This window comes from Mus musculus, chromosome 15 (assembly GCF_000001635.26).
Source record: "Mus musculus strain C57BL/6J chromosome 15, GRCm38.p6 C57BL/6J".
In the NCBI taxonomy this organism is placed as follows: Eukaryota; Metazoa; Chordata; class Mammalia; order Rodentia; family Muridae; genus Mus; species Mus musculus.
The window spans coordinates 30,683,476-30,708,442 of record NC_000081.6 but is presented as its reverse complement, the minus strand read 5'-3'; the positions used below and the strand labels follow the sequence as shown (position 1 = coordinate 30,708,442).

General features: G+C 41.3%; 1 protein-coding gene and 1 long non-coding RNA gene across 7 annotated transcripts in view; both read right to left on the bottom strand.

Annotated features, from left to right (window-relative positions):
• Ctnnd2 (catenin (cadherin associated protein), delta 2) overlaps window positions 1–24,967 on the bottom strand; it is an 856,811-nt gene that overhangs the window by 320,902 nt on the left and 510,942 nt on the right. The window lies entirely within an intron of this gene.
• Gm41283 overlaps window positions 1–24,967 on the bottom strand; it is a 49,248-nt gene extending 24,281 nt beyond the window's left edge. Inside the window, exon 1 of the long non-coding RNA XR_875095.2 lies at window positions 1–24,967. This exon is cut by the window's left edge and continues 17,010 nt beyond it. This is a non-coding gene — a long non-coding RNA (predicted gene, 41283).

Here is a 24,967-nt window from a genome sequence, read left to right as displayed (position 1 = left end):
GGACACAAAAGATGACTACTGGCCATTGACAAATGATGAGACACTGAATTTGGGGTACCCTTCATTTTGGGCTGCTCAACCTCCAGGTGTGTAAGAAAACATTTCTCTATTTCTAAGCCACCTACTTTATGGTAATTTGTTCGGGCACCACAGCTGAGATTGCTAGATTTTCTATCCCCTATAGAGCATCACCTCTGAGTAAATATTTCAGTCTGCGAAGGATGATCTCTCTCAGCCAGTCCGGTTGTTCTGCTGTGTGAGCGGCCACTCACAATGTGTTAAGAGTTGAGCATGACAAGAAAACGTCATTGAAAAGAACGCTTAGGAGCCAGATCTTCTCTCCTCCAGCCCTGATTTAGAGAATGGGACTTACTTCCTTTGAGGTTCTGTTAGCCACAAGTGCAGGATTAGAGATAACACAAAACAAGTTAAGTAGGTCCAGACTGTTTATCTGGGTTTTAATTTTATTTTTTTTAAAGCAACTTTAGCTTCAATCAAGGCAAAACACATGGGAAAAATTGAATGGACACCACTGCAAATCCAAGGAAAAGTTTTCATTGCTCAGACAAGATCTTTGTACTCGGATGTAGTCGTCTTTACTAATACACATTTGGGTCATCATCTTACTCATTTCCCCCCCAAGCCCCTCCCAGTGCTGAGCACAGGCCTGGCTTCTAGGAGCTGTTTAAAGCATCTCTGTTGACCAAGAGGTTGCCATATTCTGTTTAACATATCATAAGTGAATCCTTAATTTCCCTCAAACTCTGGTTGCCTTCCTACCCCCATTGCTTCTATTTATAACTCTGTTTTCTACGGTTTAAAAATTCCAAAGTCATCTCTTGTGACAGCTCCTAGATCCATCTCTTCACTCCATCCTACACATGAAAATCACTGTAATCTTCCTGCAGCTTCGCTCTGATTCTGCCAATCTTTGTTCGTAACACCTGGGAGCTCTTGGCTCTCAGAAACACAGGTCCTTGCCTCTTCGTGGGAGTCTTTTCATGGGAAAAAGACTGACCAGTTCTTCCACTGAGCTTCCCACCAGAGGGCCCGTTCTCATGTGCAAGACACTCTACCCTACACACTCAACACACACACACACACACACACACACACACACACACACACACACACACACACACACTTTTTGCTCCTTATATACACACATGCATTCATTTGTTCTACATACCCTTAACTTCACTCAATCAAATAAACTCTTACACATGCCTCTTTACCTTCTTAAACACATGTGTCAACAGTCACACATAAGGACACTTTCCCCCATACACTGTGTCCCTTACAGACACACACATGGATGCTCAGTTTCTTGTATATTCACACCCACAGTAACATCCGCCATCAAACATCTCTCTTCACTCTCATCCACTCTTACACACTGCAGACTCAGTCCCTTGCACTAACAGGCCCATTCTCACACATACCAAACCCCACAAATTCATTTAAGCCAGCCACACTGCTCAGACTCCACGCCCTTTGCACATACTGTTTTCTGGGTGAGCTTTTGCTTTTGACATTCTCTCTTTCCAGAGCATTTTTTCCTCCGTTTAAAAATGCTTTAAATGATCTTAAACTCTGTCTCTCTGGTAGTGCTTAGAATCTGCAGCAGTGTTTGTCCTTAGCACTTCTACTAAAGCAAGGGGTGGGACCTGGATGTCACCCAACCTTTGCACAGAATGCAGCCTGCCTGCTTTGTCTTACTGAGTTTAGACTGCCCCTGTCCCTTTTTTTCCACTTCTTCCCCTATCCCTCTCTTCTGCCCTCCTCTAATATATCTTTCTTCCTTCCTTTTCCCCTCACCATGACTACAGCTTGGCTTTTACAAAACCAAATCTTCCTCTCCCATCCGCATTGACCTAGAGGCATCCCCCTCATCTTGGTTCTCCTTTCCTTGGAGAAATTTGCCTGGTGCATTGGGGGTTGGGGGGGGGGAGCTGGAAGGACAGCTTGAGGGAGACGGCTAGGCCCACTTGAATTTTATACAAATAATGAATAAATGTAGAAAAATCATGTTCAAAATGTTTTAGCAAACATGCTAGAAATTACTTCTGGCCTTCCTGGAATTCAAATATAACTGAGTGGCGTGTATATTAAATTGCTAACAGGAATAATTCTTTACAATTACCCAGTGATTCTGTTTCATTATGGAAACAATAAGAGTGATAAAATAAAAGCTAATGGCTCAGGGTTCGCTAGGAATAAGTTTTCAAACTATAATGCTTTTTCCGTCTTGTTGTAGAAGGAATAGACCAAAGACCCTGGATGATTCAATATGGTAACCAGTGTCACTGAGTGTGGCATTTTCTGTTACTTTGTTAGTGTGAAGAGGCTGCACTGTAGGCATAGCAGAGACCTTAAGTTATTTTATATTCCACATCTCAGAAACTATTAAAGTAATTTATAAGTAAGCCTGTGCTGCTGATGCCACTTTGCCCAGTTTAGAAAACCCCCTTGCCCATTAAAAACTGATTTCAAGATAGGGCTTATAGTATAGTTTCCATTGCCAGGACAGCCTAGTACAACTGTGGAACTATAACTAATGACATTTTCCTTGAAATAAATTACCAATATTTGAATCAATGTGAGTGTGTTTTTATGTCAAACATTAGCTTTTCATAACCAGGAAATAAAAATGTGTTTCTTCACAGATCTTCTTCTTAACAGAGCTGAGAGCTAGCGAATTCTGTAAAGGTCGTAGAGTTCACTGACAGAAACTCTGGGTTTTAGTTTCTTAGTTTAATGACAAGTTCTCAGTCTTACAGGTGAGAATTGGATGGCTGAATTTTAGGGCTCTTTGGTTGGTAGGTTACCACAAGCTCAATAGCACAGCTTGAACTGTTTAGAATATCCATAGTATTGGATTAGAATTCACAGTCATCAGCTTCTTCAGGTTCAGGTTGCCAACTACATGGGGTGGTGGTGGATGCAACTAAAAGTGGGATCATGAGAAATTAGGCAACAATAAGTTTTAGGAACCCTCCACTACCAAAACTTAATCAAATCAGACATATGATACCTGAGAGTGAGCTGAACAGTAATAGCTATGTTATATTGTGAGGTCTTGAAGTATGTGCTGTCCCACTATGCACCAACAACCTCAACAAGGGTTAGACTGCAGACCTACTGTGTTACAAACTGCAGTTTCTACTGTACATACAAGTTTTCTTTTTAATAGAAAGATGACGGTTTAATTGTGAAAGCAGACTTAATATTTCGCTGCCATCCTTCCTCCCCATGCAAAACAAGGACGACTTTCAATGGTGCTACAGTAGAATGCCTGGCTGTCAAGGATGGCTGTGAGTTGCTGACTCAAGGTTCATACAAACTGCTTACAAGAGTGTTGGCTTAGGATTAGAATAGAATGGACAACTATCTCTGGAATGGCCCTAAATATGCCTTCACCATTTTATAGTATCTATGCAAACTGGCACTCTCACCACCGGTATTGATAAAATCAAAATATCAATCAATCCAGGAAATATTGGAGATGCTTTATATGCTTCACTATTAATTGCTCAGCTAAATTTTCTTTATGTAAAAATAACACGTGTGTCCTTTTACTGAACAATTACATGGAAAACAGAGAATTGATTTTAAAGTGTTTATTTAAAAATTATTAGCAATGAGTGTTTGACTTCATATTCTGGGTCACAGAAACATTTCTAGTGCAAAGAGTGTCAGCAAAGGAGAAGACTTTAACAAGTCTTAAATAGTCAGCGAGTACAAATTAATTCCTCCTTGTGCTGGGAGCAACCACTAAATGAACAACTCTCACCATTCCCTAGCCAGACTAAGCTGCTTTAAGAGACCAAGAGGTAAACTGTTTACGCCATTAGTTATGGTTGGTTTATGGTACTTTTACTAACAGGAATTCTACATAGTAATATTATTTCCAAGGCCAATTAGGCTACAGTAAGGGAAAACAGGTTTTGTGGAAGGAAAAATTAGGATAAGATTTTTTTTTCCTCACTTAATATTGAAAACTGGGATCAGTAGCTGCCACTGGTTGAACATTTAACTTGTCGAATATTTACTAAACACCTTTTCCTTTTTCATTTAATTTTGACATTTTCATATATGAAAAGTAATGTACTGTGAATGCATTTACCTACAATTGTTCCCTCATGTCTACAAACCACTTTCTTCTCTCCAAATTTCACATCTTTCTTATCATCTATCTATCTATCTATCTATCTATCTATCTATCTATCTATCTATCTATCTATCTATCATCTATAATGTGTATGTATGTATGTATGTATGTATGTATGTATGTATGTATGTATCTATCTATCTATCATCTATCCATCTACCTATCATCTATCATCTATCTTTATATATACATCTATATTATCTATTGTTCCATCCACCTGTCTATCATCTGCCTGTCATCTATCTTTCTGCACTGGCTAGTTTTGTGTCAACTTGACACAGCTGGAGTTATCACAGAGAAAGGAGCCTCCCTTGAGGAAATGCCTCCATGAGGTCCAGGTGTGAGGCATTTTCTCAATTACTGAACGAGTCGGGGAAGACTCATTGTGAGTGGTGCCATCCCTGGGCTGGTTGTCCTGGGTTCTATAAGAAAGCAATTCTGAGCAAGCCAGGGGAAGCAAGCCAGTAAGCAGCACCCCTTCATGGCCTCTTCATCAGCTCCTGCCTCCATGTTCCTGCCCTGTGTGAGTTCTTGTCCTGACTTCCTTTGGTGATGAACAGCAATATGGGAGTGTAAGTTGAATAAATCATTTTCCCACCAACTTGCTTCTTGGTCAAGATGTGTGTAGAAATACAAACCCTGACTAAGACACTTTCTATCTATCTATAATATCTATGACTAAGACACTTTCTATCTATCTATAATATCCATCTTCCCACCTATTATCTATTATCTACCTGCCTATATGTCCATCCATCCATCCATCCATCCATCCATCCATCCAGTGCAGGTCATGTTTTGAAAGCCATGTTCCCTGTGTGTTCATGACTGTAATGGCCATGCCATATCCAAGAGATAGTGTTTTGTAGGGCTCCTCTCCGATCTCCAGCTCCTCCACCATTCTGTCTCCTGTTCCCTGATGGTCCCTGGGTCACTAAGAAGGTGATACAGATGTGCCACTTAGGGCTGAGCACTCATAGACATTCAGTCATCATTTTGACCACTTATGAGTTTCTGCATTAGTTGTCAATCACGCGAAAAGCAACGTATCTAGACATTAACACCTTTCTTGATCCCCAGTGAACCCTACAAAACAAGTGCCATCATTTTATCCTGATTTTTACAGGTTTAGAAACTGAAGCACAAGTGAGGTTTATGACATAGGCTGTGCCATAGCACGTTAGCATTAGTCTAGTCTGTGAACTCTGTCAGTGTCCTCATTACTTTGGCTGCTAAACACCACAGGCTACCCTCCCTGCTTACTGCCCACTGTGGGTTGGTAGTGACGGCGGCACCATTAGCAAGAAGAATGGGCTGAAAAGGATGCTGCACTCTTCATGTCTTAAGTATTTCTACATGGTGCTTTCACTTCTCACCTGTGTGCTGGATTGTTCATGTCAACTTGACCAAGCTGGGGTCTTTTGAGGGGAGGAAACCTCAACTAAGAAAATGTCTCTGTAAGATCCAGTTGTGGTCAGGCCTGTAAGGCATTTTCTTAATGACTGCTGTGGGAAGACCCAACCACCATCTAGGCTGGTGCTCTTGGGTTCTCTAAGAAAGCAGGCTGAGCAAGCCATGATGAGCAAGACAGTAAGCAGCATCCCTCCACGGCCTCTGCATCAGCTCCTGCTTTCAGGTTCCTGCTGTGCTTGAGTTTCTGCCCTCACTGCTTTTGATGATAAGATGTTCTTTGGAACTGTGACAAAAATAAACCCTTTCTTCCCAAAGTTGTTTTTGGTCATGGTGTTTCATCATAGCAGTAGTAACCCAAACCAAGACACCCTGTAATAAACTCGAAATTACTCTTTATATAGTTCTGTATGCTATTTTCTCCACTTAAAGTATTTTTTTGTGCTAAATATAAGTGCATTTAAAACCACCTTTCTATTGGCACACTTTTGGATGCTGCATGTACTATCAAGGAGGATCTATTGAAAGGTGGAAATGTGAAGAGACCCATTCAATGTTTTAAGAGTCCCAGATCTCCAGTGCAGAATTAAATAGAGTATAATATTGTTTCTTTGTATCAAAGGCTCTGTCCGAACTGGAGAGCCCTAAACTTAGGAGTTTAATCAAGTGCTGTCTGTCTGCTAAGGAACAAATATAAGATGTGTGGATGGTTACCGTGATGCTTAAGGAAGTCTCTGTCAGGGCAGAATTTCTGGTTGAACTAGTTCATTGCTCCTGGCTGTGAATACTCGGGGAGCCCAGCTCTTTCCCTATTAACACAAAATAATTCATAAGTATGCTGACTCCACAATCTGTGTACTGTCTGTGGCTCTTCAGATCCTATCCCCTTGCCTGGGCTCAGAGTTGGGTATAATGAAGGTCTTTACTGTCCATTAAGTCTGCCTGACGTTGCTCCATTGCCATGCCTTTGGGATCTCACCATGCCAAGTCTACAGTCATTCATCTCTACTCACCACTCAACCCTGCCTACAGCACCACCACCCTGCCACACTCCAGATATTGACCCCACAGAGGCTCCTCAGACTTCGAGACTCCAGCTCTCTCCTCACGCTCACCTGAGATACTTGAAATTCTTTCCCTGTGTGAAAACAGAGGACGATGCTCACTTCAGATCCTTCATCCTGACTGAGCCTATTTCCACTCACTCAGACCTTTTTCTTGTTAAAATAGTTGAAATCATCCCATTTTCCTCGGATGCCACTAAATCCATCTTTCTGCCAAACACAAACACTTCTCACAATGACCCTACCTTCACCCCACACTGTATCAGTCTGCTAACATTTTATCCAGCATCTAACTAAGAACACGATAGCAAATCTGTTACTGGAAAGAAAATACCCTCCCCCAGGCTCATCTTTAGGAAAACAACTGGAGGTGTCTTTGATAACAATGCTGTATTGGTAAAGACAAATCCCTATATAATGTCAGGCATCGTTTTACGCAGTTTGCACATAGCAACACAACAATTCTACAACTGATAATAAAACGTGAGGTTTATCATCACCATATTAGATACGAACAACTGTGGAATATACGGGTCATGGTTTAAGGTCGCCCATGGAGATGATCAGATTTGAACCAAGGCAGCCCATATTCCTTGAATTTATACTGCACTGGCTTCTACACTTGATAACTTTATTTCTTCACCTTCATGTGCTGGTAAGTCCAGCAAAGCTGAGATTTATCACCCGCTCCAGATCCCAGATCTAAAGCTGCAGCCTGTGGTGGTTCATTATTCGCCTCTGTACTTAGATGGCACAGCGGCAGCTGACCCAGGCTTGCCCTTCCTCTACCTGCTTCCTTCCCTTGCTTGCCTCGGTTGAGTGCCCTCTTTGATCTCCTCCTACTTTCACGGTTGGCATCACTTCAGTTTTCTCTGCCAAATTCTCCTCTCTTCAAAGCTGTTTGCTGGCTTTGAGTGGATTGTTCAAGTGTCACATTAGGATAAGAATAGCGCTTTCCTTATTAGGAATCATGAAACTGCTGTGACATGGGCAACAACTTAAACCAGTGTCTGACCCATGTAGAGTCCCAGGCTTGGGATGCCCAGGTCTTCCTTCCAACCTCATCTGTGTTCTGGGTCTGGTCCACATCTGTACTTAGACAGAGATGGATAAGCCTCAACCTTTGCATGGAACACCCCGTGCATCCCAAACTGGATGTCACCTGGAACGGCTCATCTTGAGAAACAAATTCTTCCCAGCAGTTCAGGACAACACCATTGCAGCTATCCTTGACCCTTTCTCTGGCAACTCCGAATTAAATTCTTTAGGGAACTCTGTGGATTCTACCTTCAGTACTTTCCCAATCTGAAGACTTCTGATAAGCATCCATCCTACTAACTTCGTGCCTGGACCATTTTCTTGCCGTCTGGGTCTGCAATGCCATCTCCAAGGTATCACTGCTCCTAGCCTGTCTCCATTTAGGATCATTTTTACTCAAAGCCTCAAGGATCCTTTAAAGTCTAATATCCATATCTATAAAAGACGATGAATGACTCTCCATCTGATTTGACATATACCCAATCTTAACAGGGACACCCCACAACTGTGCCTTGCAAAAACCTCCACATTCTTGCTCCATCTCTCCAGGTTAGTATTTCCAGATGCCCAGATCTCCTTGCTGCAGTTTCTCAGGGTCTTAGAATTTTGGATTCTCTCTGGCCCTTAGCACTAGGTTCCTGCTGGATGGTGCTCAATGTTTATTCAGGTTTCTGTCCAGATGTGTCTTTCCTTGGCTACCTTGTGACCACCTACATACCGTGTATAGAAAACCGACAGGCTGTTTGGTAAGTTTTAAGTGCGACAAAGCACAGTATAAATCTGTAATTGTATCTGATTTTTCATACATTCAGAATACCTGGGTATGTCACATCTGATTCTGCAACAGATGACATGCTCTTGATTCCCACGAGGCTTTCAGGGATGCTTCTTAGGCCTTTATTGAAATGGCAAGGTGTCCATCACGGATCTAACACCTCGGAACACTAATGGAATCTGGGCTGGGAATGAGGCTGAGGGCCTCTGATCATTCCACAGGGTTTGCATCCTACCTAGCTCCTTTGGTCACAGGTCTGGCTTAATTGCATTTGACTGCCATGGGCCAAGTGCTAAGGTCAGCACCCATCAAAAGTAAATGAAGTCAATTTCAAATACAACATTCCATCTAACTTTTTTTTTTTTTCTGTTAGTTTTTATAAGGCTCAGTTGACCGATTTTGGCAGAAACAGTAATGTTCCTTGGGAGCTAACACCTTTCCTTTTCATGCTCAGAAGAACAGTAGCTGCAATTCTGCCTTTCCCATTAAGATTTTTGTTTATCTAAATATTGGTGCCCTTAAACAAACGAGCAACTATGTCACGGTTTTCAAAAAAGGCTCTGTGGGTGAGGGAATTGGGTGGAATACTAAGCATCTAATCAGCTGAGCAGGAAAAGGAAAATGAGTTAGAGCAACGCTGAAAACAAGAACTGTTTAATATTCAACATTAATAACATGACACCAATTCCCAAGAATGGGCTAACAGAACTTTCCGTCCATTTATGTAACCTGTCCTTTAGCTTGATAAGCAAGAAGATGTTCTCAAAACAAGTACACCACAAATTATGTTTTTATAAATTCAAAACTTAGCACCTCTCATTCTTCTTTTTCTTGATCAGATGCAGAGCTCAACCTACTTTAATATTTTAGATAAAAGCTTTATCTTCTTTCCAATTGTATGCAACATACAACCAAACGGATAATGAACCTGCCACCAAGAGACAGAGAATCAAAACTGTTTCAGCTATTAGAGAAACCAATGTAAAATGGACAGTATTTTACAAAACAGTAGAAAAAAATTGAGAAAAGGAAACTTGTGCTGTTACTCTGCAAGGGAATTTAACTATCCATTTGTGTCGCCTGTATCAGGAATGAAGGTCATTATGTCAAAGCAATGTTGCAGTCTGGAGAACTGCACTATGGCTAATGGCCCAGTATCCTAGTTATAGCTCCATACATCTCCCAGGTGATAGTAGGAACTGGACAGAGTTTAAAGGATCAAAGCCCAGCCTCTGGATGAGAAATACAGTAACAACTTTGCTGTCATACTATGTTGCTTAGGAAATCCCCATTATTACTGCAAAGCCATCCCATATTATAGCCCTATCAACACATGTTACCTTGAAATGACGTAAGCTGGACTTGTGATATGCTCAAGAGAGGCAAAGTTCTGACCTAAGAGAGGAGAAACACCAGGACATTTACCAGCAGACTCATGAACTTTAAAAAGATGAGATAACTAATCCTACAGTATGTGCTCACATGTATACAGATGCAGTTCCTTTTCATTCTTCCCTAGGGAGTGTGAATGTGGATGTTGATGGACACATAGCCCTCTCATGTACGATCCTGAGGCTGATGGGAACTTCATAAACCTCAGCCCCATTTCCTACCCTTGGGGCCTTGATTGGGAGTATGAAAAAGACATCTGTGTACACCACCTCAAAAGGTCAAAACTCACAAGAATGTCAAGTTGAAAACTGGATTCTACAGAGTACCTTCCCTTCACATCTCTGTCCTCTATGCTGAGTGCTTAATGCCTTCCTGGACCTATAGTGCTTTTGCTTTGTGGGAAATTCATCATGAGCCTCTCCTGGGGGACTGGTTATCTTCCAACTATGTCATAGAGTCTGTTCTAGAAAAGGGTCAAATATTTGAGGCGTTTGAGATGTTTAGCTCCACTGCCTTAGGTGTGTTTTGACATGATCTGGGTTGTCACCGGAGCTTGGAATGTCTGAACTTGATTCTGTGTATAAGGGGATTCGCAGCAGATCCTGGTAACCCATTGCTGAAATTGGCAAGGCAAACACCCATGGAACCGAAACAATAATATAGATTTTGGCTCCATCACCATAGTCTATGAAATAGAACACATTCCTAGGTGTCTAAGGTACTATTCCCCCAGTTAACACTGGAACAGCAAGGCAAACCTTAAAGTGAAAACTTGAGTCAATGATCACAGGCAGGCCCAGTTATTTCTTGCTAAAAATTACCGATGGAGCTTTCCCCATTAGCTTCAATAACTGTCAGAAAGGCCAGTGTCTGACTGGACAAAGAATCTGGGAGGTATTTGAACGCATCTCCTGTGGCTACTTCATTTTAGCAAACAGTAATGGGACACTAGATGGCATCCATTCCAACAAGGCCGGGGCACCTCGGGTTACTGGCAGGGGAGAATTCTGGCTTTCCTGAAAAGATGAAATGTGCAAGTCTTCTCCATTTGAGGGCAGCGTGCCATCGCTGTGACAGTGTGTCATTGAAGGTGAAGAGAACCAGGTTGGGAGAGTGTATAGATGGCATTGTTTCTAAGGCACTCCAAGCATTTTCATTTGTCATGTATTAATTGAAAGACCCCATTTGTTTTGAGACTTACATCTGAGATCTGCTAAGGAATGGGTACTGATTTCTCAAAATCCCCAAGGCCAAGTTTCATTTTTTTTCCAGCTTTCAACCCAACACATTATTCTGTTTTTCTAAAGAGTAAAAGCCTTAAATGGAAATCAAAGTCTGTAGCTAAAGAACTGACCCCTTTTTGCCTGAACTGGGGTTTGAAAGGGGCCTGGACTGTTTCCTTTCTTATTTCTGAGAAACTGGCTCAAAGGTGAAGCCTAATGGAAGCCTCTAAAGTTTTATTTTCCTTCATAGGCCGAATGACAGAGTCAGAACTTAACCCAATAAAATGTAGATTATGATGCATTTCCGTACTTTAAAGGGACCTCCATGTTTTATCCCTTTGAAATGATCAAAAGTGTACTCTGATAATTCATTAAAGCATACACACCTATAACTATGCCTATGTAATTCATATCTTTGACACTAAAGATCTAATTTTTAATTTTTGAGTGAAGTGGTTATTATGAGTAGTAGTATACACTTGGAGAAAAATATGTAGTAAGACATAATATATTGGCATATAATTATGAAATAAATAGTACAATTTAAAAAAAATACAACTTTTGCTGAGATGGTTTTATTTATGTCAATCAATGTTCTACAATGGGACAGGTTGTTTATCCACCCATATTCCTATTTTTGTTTACTATACATGGAAGTTTTTGAAATGCTATTGCCATAAAGTGGGGTTTAAAAGTGGGAGATTGTTCGCTGCTCGTGAAGAAGGGGCAGGAAATGGTGACGGGGACTTGGAAGGGGGATTTGCGGAATGAAGGCTATGGAACCTGAGGAGTCATCTTACTCTCAGATACACCACCATAGCCTGAGAACTGCTCGTCGACCACTCCAGGGAAGCATTCCCTAGGGCCAATCTCGGAGAACATCTAGTCTAGTCACACAGCTTGCATGGCTGCTTCCTTCTAGAAGCACTTGCAATTCTCTCCTCTGATCTGCCCTTCATCCTCAGTCCCTAAGAGTTGAGCCCCAAATCAAAACGTGTGCACCATAACAAGTTATATGAAACGTTGCTACCTTCTATTGATAACTCAGGAGGAAAAGGGCTGGGCAATACTGATTTTCCAATAGGAGCTTCTTATACTTTAATGAAAACGAGTCGATGTTAGGTGATCCTGCTGATATTGGTCTGTAGGTCTGGGAGTGGATACAGGACTCTGCAATCCTAACAGGAAGTTGCAGGCTGCAATATGATAGATACGCTTGGCCGAAGACAATGACTCGAATGTTCTTCTACCCTGATAAGATATTCATGACTGAACTTCCTGAGGGGCATCTATCTGATGGGAGACAGACCAAATGCTTCACCCGGATGGTGAAGATTGCCCATGCAGGAAGTGTCCATGTCTAGACTGAGTGATATCAGAGTGGCGAGAGATGCTACTGCTAAGATGCAATCAGAGGAGACTGGATGAGGTCATTTCACTGGGACTGATGACAGTCAAGGGCATGGCATGAGGACAAAGAGTGAAACAAAGCATTATAGAAATGATAAGGCTCTAGCAAGGATAAGTAATCCTGAGATAAAGAGTTCAAAGCTCCCTCATCAGACTGAGAATGGTTCAATTGGAGAAAAATGAGATATTTAAAGGATTTGGCTAGGGAAAGGGAGATGGGAACATATAAACCTTTGAAAGGCAAGAAAAAAATTTAGTAGGAGAAAACTACCTTTAAAGTCTATATTCTGATATTTTAAATGGTGGGTTTACATTTGATGGGTCATAATATGAATTTCATGGGACACCTGGCTTCTCAAATTCAGACATTTTATCACTTAAGAAACACTCTGAGTCTATAAAAATAAAATAATCCTAATATTTTATTCTGGCACAACACAGCAATAGAATGTCAGGCACATTTAACACGGCCCAGTCAGAGTGACATCTGAATGCTTTTGTTTGGTTCCTGGAATAAACTGGGTGTGGCGTCTGAAAGGTGTTTCTGATAGAGTCGGTGACGATGGCAATCACATGCACAGCTCTCATTTTGGGGTCTGGTTAGAATGCAGACCATGGTGTCTGAGGCATGGAGTAAGGGCCTGGGATTCTAAATTTCCCACCAGCACCTATGCTCTGATCCACACACTAGAACGCAAGCCTCTAGGTGCTAGTAAGTTTTGCCCACTCTAGAACTTGTTTGAGTAAAATAATATGTTTTAATGCAAAATTCAAAATTTTAAATTTTAAGTGATTTTAAGTGATGAAATGACCATTAGTTTCTAGAAATCAGTTTACTTCTATTGCTGGGCATGCCCATGTATCAGGATCATTTACATACATGCACAAAGACACACAAATATATATGTATATACATGGAAAACTATAAAACTGCCCATTTTCAAATCTCATTTTATAGAACCTTTATATTCATTTTCAAATTTTATAAAGTTGATAAATAGATCTATATTGACCTGCATATTGCATTTTAATTTTATACTTCATGAATCTTCAGGAAACCACATCTATGTGGAAAAGTGTTGGGCCTGCTAGACCGGCCCCTCTTTGGCCTTCCTAGAAAAGATATCACAACCACAGTTCACTCTACCTTGATCCTTCAGAGCACAGCTCTGTAGCTTCCTACAGAGTTCCACCACAGCTGAAGACTTTCATCCTCACACTGCCCAAAGAGACCTCTGCAAAGCATCAGGCAGATAATGCAAGCTCTGAAAAACCTCTCTCCAGCTACACACCATACCATCACCATCATGGCTGCTCACTGAAGATCCTATCCCAGCTTAGGCTGTGGTGATAAAATGCTAGCTCCTGAATGCCATTCACAACCTAACACAAATTTTCCCACTGGTCTGGAAACTGGGGCCCAAGGTCAAAGTGCTGGGAGGTTTTCCTCCTTCAGAGGCCTCTTTCCTCAATTTGCAAGTGACTGGATTCCCAGTGTCTGCATACAGTCTTGCAAGTCCGTCCTGTGGGGTGAGGGCCTCAACCCAGGGGTGTCAGTTTATCTTTAATCACCTGCTTGGAAACTGTTTCTACACATTGTGAGTCTAGCAGTTAAGACTTCATCATAGGAATTTAGAGGATGGTATTGCACCCATGACATATCTCTTGAGCAAGATTGAACCCCGGGTGCTGGAGAGTTCTGCACATAGAAGACAGACTAGAGGCCTAAGGCAGAGCCCAATCTTTAGCCTAATGGCCCCAGCAAGTAGAGCCAAAGAGAGGAATGGGAGGGAGGTAAGGGTGAGGGGCAAGGTGGCAGAGCAGGGCAGGGGGGCCTAGACCTCTCACCACAGGCAGTGAGGCCCAGGGCAGGCTGATTCCATCCACAGTGCCATTCTCAGAGATCCTGCCCGGTTTCCAAAAGCTTCTATTGTATCTGAGCCTGTGAACTGGTTTTCAATGAGGCCCTCCTGGCTGAGGCTGCTGGGCCCATTTCCTGTCTCTTTCATACCTCTCTGGAAACTTAACAACAAGCTCCTATTGAGCGAGCTTGCCACAGTGCATTCTCATTCCCTGCCACTTGTAAGTGTTCGCTGTGCAGAATGAGCGAATGCAGCACATTACACACAGGCGCTTCATCCTGGAGCATGGGCCGGAATGGCAAGTGCACAGGCCTGGCCCAGGGGCTGAAGGACTTCTTCTGCACTGCCCAGTTTGCCTCCCTTCTCAGTAACCAATGATGTCAGTAATAAAGCTGGAACTGCATTGCAATTTTGAAGAATGCAAATGTATTCTTTCTGAGGATTTGGTGCCTTGCCCTTGGGGTTAGAGTTCTGTTTAAAAGCATCCAGACAGACATAGGTCTGATTTGTGTGTGTGTGTGTGTGTATGTGTGTGATGTTTGTGTATATATATCTGAATGTGTTTTAAGTGTCTCTGTGTGTGTGTGAGAGTGTGTGTATATATGTGTTATGTTTGTGTATATGTATCTGAACATGTTTTGAGACACTGTGGATATTTGTGTAAATATGCCCACCACGGTATTTTACACATTACTCAGGGACACACAGTATTTGTCCTGCTAAAGCTCCATTTGCAACACTGACACCGTCATTTTCCTGATACTTTCCATCTGATTCATGACAAATTTAAATGTGTCAACCTTTCAGTCGTTCTCAGGACAGAGGACAATGAGCACATTATGAGGCGCTGATGGAAACACAACAACTCACCTAAAGATGCCCAGGCATTACAACAATGCAGAGCCCTTCAATGGCAGAAGTGCTCCACTGCGACCAACTTCATCTACCTGAGTGAGCTGTTTTCTAGCAACACCAGGCCTGGCTTGAGCCACGGCAACATCTTTGTGAAGAGACAGGAGAAGAGTCCTAATGGCTCTTGGGAGAACAGGATGCCTTCCTATTGGATTCCTTGATGTTGGTTGCAAGCTTCAGGGTTGGGGGCTTTCATGGTGACCTGGTGCCTCATCCTCGGTATGACTGCAAACAAACTGAGTCAGGGGCTGGGGCTCTGAAGCCAGCAGGCAGCACGAGGAGGACTGACGTTATTAAACAGAATTATATGCTGCATAGCATAAGCAGTGACTAAGGGTGATTTTAAATAAAAATGTAAGAGCTAAGTCTTCAATTACATTTCTACTCAAAGTTGATAGGAGTTTAAGCATGACTGTTTCCTGTGTACTTCCTAGTCACTCTTTCGCCACATCATTTACTTGATGCACATGTCTTTCGGTATCCAAAACAGCGCCTGACCGTTCGCTCAGTAAGTCTTTGCTGAGTAAAATCACAAAATGCCCAAAACTGACTCTGATAAAGATGCTTAAGTGGTATGAACAACTCTCAAGTGGTGTGAATAAGTGTTTTTGTTCTCTAGAATAATATGGCATCTAATTTTAAAAAGCTACTTTACGCTCATTCTTTAACATGGTATTGTGGTTATTATAATTAGGAAATATGTTATTACAGTATGTTTATAGAACTTAGTGGCCCATTTGAGGAGCAGTGCAAAGCAGCAATGCTGTGGTAACCTACAGAGAAGTGGCTTCTACAATTTTCTATGAGGTGGCGGGAGGCACAGCTTGGAAACTGTTACAGTCAGGATCCACCTCATGACCCATTCTCTCTCTGGCTTCCTTGTTCTGCCCCTAGGTAGGCTTCTATTTAAAAGAAGCAGTGCCTGGCCAGCATTTTGTTGCCCGTTACCCTGTGAGTGTGCATTTATGCATACACATCAGGATCTGTGTGTATGCATGTGTGTGCACATATATGTACAGGTATGTGGGTACATGTCAGACCCTGTGTATATACATGTGTGTGCACATATGTGTACAGGTATGTGGGTACATGTGGAGGCAAGACATTAGGTGTCTGTCTCAATTGCTGTACTCCTCGACGTTTTAGTCATTCATTCATTCATTCATTCTTCATTCATTCATTCATTTGTGTGTGTGTACTTGGTGCTTGTATAACTTTTTGTGCAGCTTGTGAATACAAATGCTCGTGCACACCTATGGATATTGGATCCCCTAGAAGTGGAATTAATGACGACTGTCAACTGCATGATCTGGGTGTCAGAAATGGAGCGTGAGTCATCTAGAAAGCCAGTTAGCATTCTTAACCACTGAGCCATCTCTTGTTGTGTGCCTTTTTTTTTTTTTTTAATAATAAGATAAAGTCTTTCACCGAATCTAGTACTCACCAATTTGGCTAAGCTGGTTTGTCAGCAAGTCCCAAGTATCCTCCTGCATGCCTTCCCAGTGCTGGACATCCCACCACATCCAGCTTTACAGAGAGGTTTTGTGCATAAGAGCTCAGGACCTCATGGTTGTACATCTAGCGCTTTCCTGGCTGAGCTGTATCCTACCAGCCCCTTTGATTACCTTTCTGTCATTATAAAATATACCGAGATTTTACCATTCTAGTTATTTCACAGCTAGTGTTATGAAGCACATTCACAAGTTCTGTGCAAACCTTTCATAACACAATTTTAGTATATCCTCATTCCAAACATAGAGGTTCTGGTCATTACATATTAACTATCATTATGACACACCCCCTAATCACCAGCATTCTAGCTTATGGCTCTGTGAATTTGGTACTGCCTTATGGAGTGTACCTACTGAACAATCTGCCATCTTACACTGGGCTTATTTCACTAATAATGTCCTGAGCTTCATCGATATTATAATGTATCTATACTTCTCCAATCCATATCAATATTGAACACTGTGTGCATATTCTTTCTGTATTTGGTTGGTCCATTTGTGTTTTGGTGAACATACAGGTTGTGTCAGCTTCTTTACTATTCCCCTTTTCAATAGCAGAAAATAAAGGAGAGACACTGAAATCAAAGGTTGATGGTTGGCAGAGAAGTGACTCAGTTCAGTCTGACAGCTCACCCTATGACAGAAACCTGCAATCACTATAGTTATTACCTCATGGTGTCTTTGCATGGGAACCCACGACAAGGGGCATCAGAGATAGTCATCTCAACTCCTCCATGCCTGAGAGCTAAGCTGGCAGATCCAGAGGCTCGACTGGAAGCTGACCTTCAAATTGGGCTCACAGCCCTGCCTGTGTGTCCCTAGAATTCTGATTTTCTTTCTGTTTTCCCAACCCACAAACTTCCTCCCTGCATAATTCTGCTATGCACACAAACTCAATTGAATTGAACATGGACAACGGTGATAAAAGACAAAAACAACAGAAGGCAGTGCTACCGAGAGTCATGTGGGATGCTTGCTATCTCCAACTTCATTGCTGTTAATTTTATACAGTATGGTACACATGGATATAGTTTTTTTGGAAATGATTAAAAGTAAATACTGATTTTAGGGAGAACATAAGATATATTGAGAAGAAATATTCTACTTCTACTCATTATTCATCAAGAATACTCAAAACAGGGCTGGTGAGATGGCTCAGTGGGTAAGAGCACCCGACTGCTCTTCCGAAGGTCCAGAGTTCAAATCCCAGCAACCACATGGTGGCTCACAACCATCCCTAATGAAATCTGATGCCCTCTTCTGGAGTGTCTGAAGACAGCTACAGTGTACTTACATATAATCAATAAATAAATCTTTAAAAAAAAAAAAGAATACTCAAAACAGTTTATTTAGGTAAAGCAAATAAAAGGCCAGATTGCACTTCTTCACACACTCAGGGGTGGAGATATTCATATATATATGAATGCCTTAAAGTGCGTTTACCGCTCCTGTCTTCAGAAAAGTGATTGCTCCCTCAATGTGGCTTTTAAGTCAGTGGTTTCCAAACATTCTATCTTTAACCAACTTTTTTTTTTCTACAAGACTACTTTTATTCTATTGAAACACCTGTCCTACATTCAAAGTCATTTCATGTCTCTCTTCCAGGTGTCTTAAATGACTGGGGATGCTTCAGGGCCATGTAAAAGAGTGGCCACTCTCTGTTGGTACCCACAGAGCTTTCAAAAATAAACTGATGTGTGGAGTCAAAAAATACTGGGGCTCATCCAGCTAACTTTGAAAGTCAGGAGACCCACCCCTAGCAGCACCTTTTAGTACACAGAAGCTGCATGTGGCAGCATGAAAGCTGTGCTTCAGGGATTCTTACAAGTGGCCTGGTTATCACAGTGTGAGACTCTTCAATGTGTGTCCTATGCCTAAAGGGGCTCCCAAGCTGGGAGCTCAGCTCCAATATGGACGTTTAAACAACAACTATGGGCAAAGGACAAAACACATATGGAAGAGTCTTAGGAAATTGAGAGGGTGATTTGGCAAGGATATGAGAATGTTCTTTCCTTCCTCCCATTAAGGCTTCATTTATATAAGTGTGCCCCACTGCTATACCTGATGCTCTTTCTTACTCGTTCTGCCTCCATTTGTGTGTGTGTGTATGCATGTATATGTGTGTATGTATGTATGTATGTATGTATGTATGTTTGTTTGTTTGTAGTCTTCTTAACACATTTACTACCTGATAATGCACATCTACTGCAGCCCATTCAAGTGGTTAGGATGATGCTCAGTAGATGGAAGATTTTTAGTTACTGGTCTTTTCAAGTTATGTCATGCACAGTAGAACTTCACACTAAAATGTACTGTTCTGTGAATGCTAATCTCTCTGCCAATGCCAGAACCTCCAAATTAATGACCTTAATTCACTGCAGAGTTTTCCAATAGGCAATGGAAATTAATTGTCACTGATTAACAACTGACAGTCAGCTACTACATGTCTGGCAATGACAAATACTTTGAGGGTTCCATTTTTGTGGACAATTAAATGTTTGATGCAAGATGGTAAAGAAAAGCGACTTATGACATTAAGTGACACACCAGAGCAGTTTGTGTATGATAGAATGAGGGGAATTCACATCTTCACTTGTGATGGAATAACAAGGTGGGTGGAGAGAAAATATTATCTCAGAATTTTGCTTTAACCTTTCCACCTAAAGCCATCTCTATGTCTTCTTTCTTCTGTTCCAGAAGAACATTATCTTTCTCTTGACTCAAAAACAGCTGAGTAGTTCCCCACACTAATTCTATTATCATGAAAACTCATCATGCACTCAGTTGGCGACATTAAATTCAATGGTTTCAACCAGTAGTTGAGGTACCGTGAATGAGCATAAGTCAGAATTCTGAAGCTTCAAGCCACTTCAGTCCTGCCCCCAGACTTGGACTTGGAGAATAAACAATGACATTTCTAATGAGTAAAATGAAGAGTCATTGGTGACATTATATTGCGAGTGGGTCATACTGAAGCAAGATCTGCAGAATGCACAGAGTTACACCGTTAGGGATGATGACAGATGGGCAGTCACGGCCAGGAGCATCTTTAACATGACGGTTAACTGGTAATTAGAGGGAGTCATACCACAGACATCTTGGAATGATCACACTAAATCATGGGTATAAAACGCTTAACACCAGACACGAGTCATACTATCAATTAATTTTGATTATTTTGGTTGTTATTTATTAACATTATTGTCATTTAACCAGCAGAAAATAGCACAGTAGACGTAGGTAGCCCAAGATAACTTTGATTCCCCTTCTACAAATAATGCTGAGGTGTGGGGCAGACAAGAGAGCCAGACAGGACAGTGAGAGGCTAGGAGAAGCTAGAAGAGGAACAGAGGGTCTGGCCATTTGGAGTAGAGGGTGGTGGTGAAGTAAATATCTCCAAAATTGTTCTTTGAAGAGGAAACTGTCACATTCTCCTGTATTTCAAAGAGAAGACACAAGACCAGAGATCGTACCTATAGGAGATATAGACTTAGTTTCAACATTTATTAGTGTGAAGGGCTGGAGATGTAGTTCGTTTGTAGTGTGCTGGTCTAGCACAGATGAAGTCCTGGATTTGATTCTCAGCATAGCGGAAAACACGACACAGCAGTGTCTACCTGTAATCTCAGTGTAGGGGCAGCAGTACGAGAAGTTCAAGGTCATCTTCAGCTACATAGCAGGCTTGAGGACAGCCTGGGCTACACGGGACATCTCCAAAGTAAAGTCCATAAGACAACAGCAGCAACCATTAAAATCACCAATGTCACTGGGATTAGCATATCCTACAATGACTCTGTACATGGTTAGGTTTGAAAGGCCATCTGCAGGGGCCGGGTGGGACAGAGAAGGTGTCTTTCTATCGGATGAAATGAATAATGAATGACTTTCAAACTTGGAAGTTCCAATTAGGTGAGTGATGACTGGGTGTTGGAAATGGATATTAGGCTCTGCAGAGATGCATAACCCAAGAGAAGTAGATCATGGGAATGTTATACATATTTAGTTGCAAACACCCCAGCAATGAGACTTAAGCTACTTAATAATCTAAACTACACAGTAATACTGTGTAAGCATTAAAATAAAATAAAAAATCTAACCCAAACCCTTATAGAAGCATCATTTTAGAATTCTATTTTTTCCCTGAAGGTGTGTGTGTGTGTGTGTGTGTGTGTGTGTGTGTGTGTGTAATGAGTGTGATACACACTGATGAATAATGAGAAAAATATTTGAACATGTTCTTTACTGAAGTTTAGTCATTGATAAGATATGGATAAAAATAATGTTTGAGTCAATATAATGTCTCACATAAAATAATTTTCATAATATCTCACAGGAGCAAATAACACAGTAGTCATAAGTATATACTTTCCTAAAAGTGCCTATTTTATATTATTGATCAATGTTTCAACTTAAAACAATTCCAAAGGATTGCAACATACAATAAAATGCAGTTGCTAATTTGGGCACAAAGTCTTCACTAAAAATATGCTACAGTGTGCATTTCTCTCTACAAAAACCAAAACCAAAACAAAATTGCATTTATAAATGAGATTTTTCTTTTTTTGGCACTGGAGACATGGTTCTGCTGATAAAGACACTTGCTGTACAAGTGTGAGTAGCTCTACAAGTTTCTAAAATTCACATAAAAAGTCACATGTAACTTTGTAAAGATCTAGAAACTCAGCCCTATTAGGAGAGGGGTAGACACAGGAGGATTGCTGGGAGTTGTTGGCTGCCAGCCTAGACCCAGCTTCGGTATGAGATCCTGTTACAGGGGAATAAGGTAGAAACAACATACCAGGTCATCCAGTGTGTGGCTACTGTGAGCACATTGGAATGTGTATCTCCATGTGTGTCAACATCACACACACACACACACACACACACACACACACACACACACACACATTTGTTCAAGTCTACAGTTAAAAGCAGAAAAGACCAAAAGATTGCAAAAATCTGTGTAACTGAGCCCAGTATTATCAAGAAGGAAGTTCCCAGCCTTCAGGAACAATCTCTGGGGCTTTAGACCAGAGAGCAAATAAGACTCTCTTGACTTCAAGTTCTTATGTTAAGAGTCAATATTTGCCTGGAATCTTCTTACTGAAGAATACTATAGAGCTCTTTAATGGAAAATAAATTGGTCTCTGTTAATATCAAAGAATCAGATGCTGGAAAAACTGAATAACTGTAACAAAAACCACACGTCTCAAAATAGCTACCCCAGAGCCACGGGAACCACTTCCTTGTGCTCCCTGCCGCTGCAGCTACTCAGAACTGTGGACCACACCTGAAAAAGCCAGAGAAGATGCAAAAGGAACAACCTGCTCATAGTGGCACATGCAATACAAAGCTCACAAGATGCTCTCATGATGTCAGCAGTAAGTTTATGGACTTGGATACTGGACAGCATTTGTAGGTATCCTCAGCTTATGGGGCTATAGGTTGTAAACTGAACACTGCTTCTAGTCTAGTGAATACTATGGATAATAATAGTGTGAAAAGAGTCGAGAGGCTCAAAAGATTCTAGTGAACAGCTTCTAGTGGCAGACTAGATATCCCTGAGCCCTGAAAGTTAGATGTCTCTGTTCTAGCACACATAGTTCCAGTATACAACTAGAAGCAACAAGAAATTATCATTTGAGTGAAGTATAAAATATCTCTACTTTGGACTTGGAATTGCATGGTTCTTGAGTCCATAACAACAATAATAAGAGTGTTTCGCTTTAAGGATACCCTGCACAGAGACATAACTATATTTTATTCTTCATTCCGGAGATCAATGGGTTTGTCTTTTATATTAAGAAAAACTAATCTATGCTGGTCCTTGGCATGATTCCCTGCTTTTATTCTTTGTCTGTAGGTCGGTGCTTAGCATGCTGGGACTTTTCAGAATTTACACAGATACTTAAGGCCAGGATGTAGCATTGTTGAAAATAAAGGTGAAGTTGCAGTCCACATAGCACTCATTCACATACAACTTTACCACGCACTAATAAAGATTAGTGGCCAAGGTTCCCTTATCCACTCTCCCCTTCCTACCTGCTGCTTCTCTCTCTGGTTTACAGCAGGGACTGCATAAATATAAGTGACATAATCCATAACTTGTCAGAGCTGTGACAACATACAGAAAGATACAAACCTATAAAGGTGACAGCAATATAGAAAGGGAAGGATATTCCGTTGAATAAAATAAAATGCTTTGAACACACACCATAAAACACTAAACCGCATCCAGAGAAATATAAACTTAGTTCCTTATTAAGCCAAATTTCTTTAATATGAGCATTTAAATCCTTTTTATCACAGATAAAATCTTACTCTCATGAGGTTGCTCGTACTTATAATCTTTGCACTTGGGAGGCTGTGGCAGGGAACCATGAGGTTGAGGCTAACTTGGAATACATAGTGAATTAGGGGACAGAGTCACAGTGTCACACCTGCTTCAACTGAGAGTATATTCACCTTTTGAACAACATGACACAGTTTAGAGTCGTCTGAGCGCATGTTTCTCAGATCAGTAACTGTTTTTATCAGACATCCTGTGGGCATGTCTGTGGGAGAATTGTCTAGATTATTCATTGATGCAGGCCTATCTTACCATGGATGGCACCATTCCTAGACAGGTGGTTCTGTGCTGTGTATGAAGTTACCCATTCTCTAACCTGTGAGGAAGCAGAGAGCCAGCAAGCAGCACTCTCCTTGGGTTTCTGCCCTAAGTTCTCCAGTGATATATTATGACTGGAAAATGTAACCAAGTTAACTCTTTCTTCCACAAGCTCCCTTTGGTCCCTGTCTTAGAGCAACAGGAGGTTGATTAGTATATATATATATATGTATATATATATTTTGTATATTTAACTTGCATATATATATACACACACACACACACACACACACACACATATATATATATATATATGCAAGTTAAATATACACTGTTGAAGTCAAACAGCATCAACTCTTCTGTTTTCACAATTTTTTAAAACTTCCATATATTTTTACCTATTTATGAATAAAAATGATAATCGTTTCTGAAGAATGTTCCAACCGTACATGCTTTAAAAATGAAGGGCAGGTTTCCGTTCAAAGACTTTTGATGGCGGTGAAAGCTTGAAGTGCAGATAGCAGCACTGAGCACCTAGGATGAGCTCCGCTTTCAACCTCCTGCAGTCAGGGCTGAGGGTTTAGTACAATCCAGCTTTACAATGCAGACTGCACCAAGCACAACACTTAGCAAGGGTCCTACATGTGGGTTTCATTTGTATGGGGATGGCTATCTCAAGGCACACTATGAAATGATTCCATTTGCGTTTCATGTTTGAAGAAGCAATTTCTGTTTATAAGGAAAACCATGCAAATTCTCGATAGAGCACAGAAGAAGCTGTGTGCTCTGTCAGGGAAATGCCTGGACATTCATTTCAAACTTCTCATCACACCCAAGCCCTGCCCTGAACCAATACCAGATTCTCAGCCTCTCTAGAGTGTTCATAGGTGAGGGTTACATGTGTGTGAGCACACACATCTGCATGTTTGCATACATGGGACAGCATCTCCCTAAATTCACAGGGAGTCAGGACCAACTTCAGAAGCAGGGTACCCCATAAGTCCCTGCTGCTTCTGGAAACAAGAAAGTGAAAGAGGCGTACGCCCCAGAACCATTTCGTTAACAATCCACGGCGAATGCCTTACCATTCCCTAAACAGCCCACCCTAATATCTTCAGACTTAAAGAATGGAAGTGATAGAGAACTTCTGACTTCCCGAATTTTAGAGTAATATGGACGGGTACGCTTTACATTCTGATAAGCAGAAAGACAGCGGATGGCAATCAATCCTCTCTCTCAGACAGGAGCACATGTGGACCATGACACGCAAGGTCAAGTGAGGACTTTGCCCAGCTCCTGCCCTCTGCTCTCACTTCACCAAGGATATCTCCAGATCAAATTAGATGGCTACACCCACAGGCACCCAAAGCTGTTCTTATACTAGGTTTTTATCTAGTACCCATACGAGATTCTAGGGGTCCATCCTATATGTTCATACTTCATATCAAACAAAAATATCACAAAGCCATAGAAAAGCCAACCTTTTCATTCTCAGCCAATAAGAAGCAGGCAGTAACAGCTCACAGCGTGCCGAGAGGAAAGTAGGTTACAAAACCACTTTATACATCTCAGAGTAAAGAAACATGGTTTTA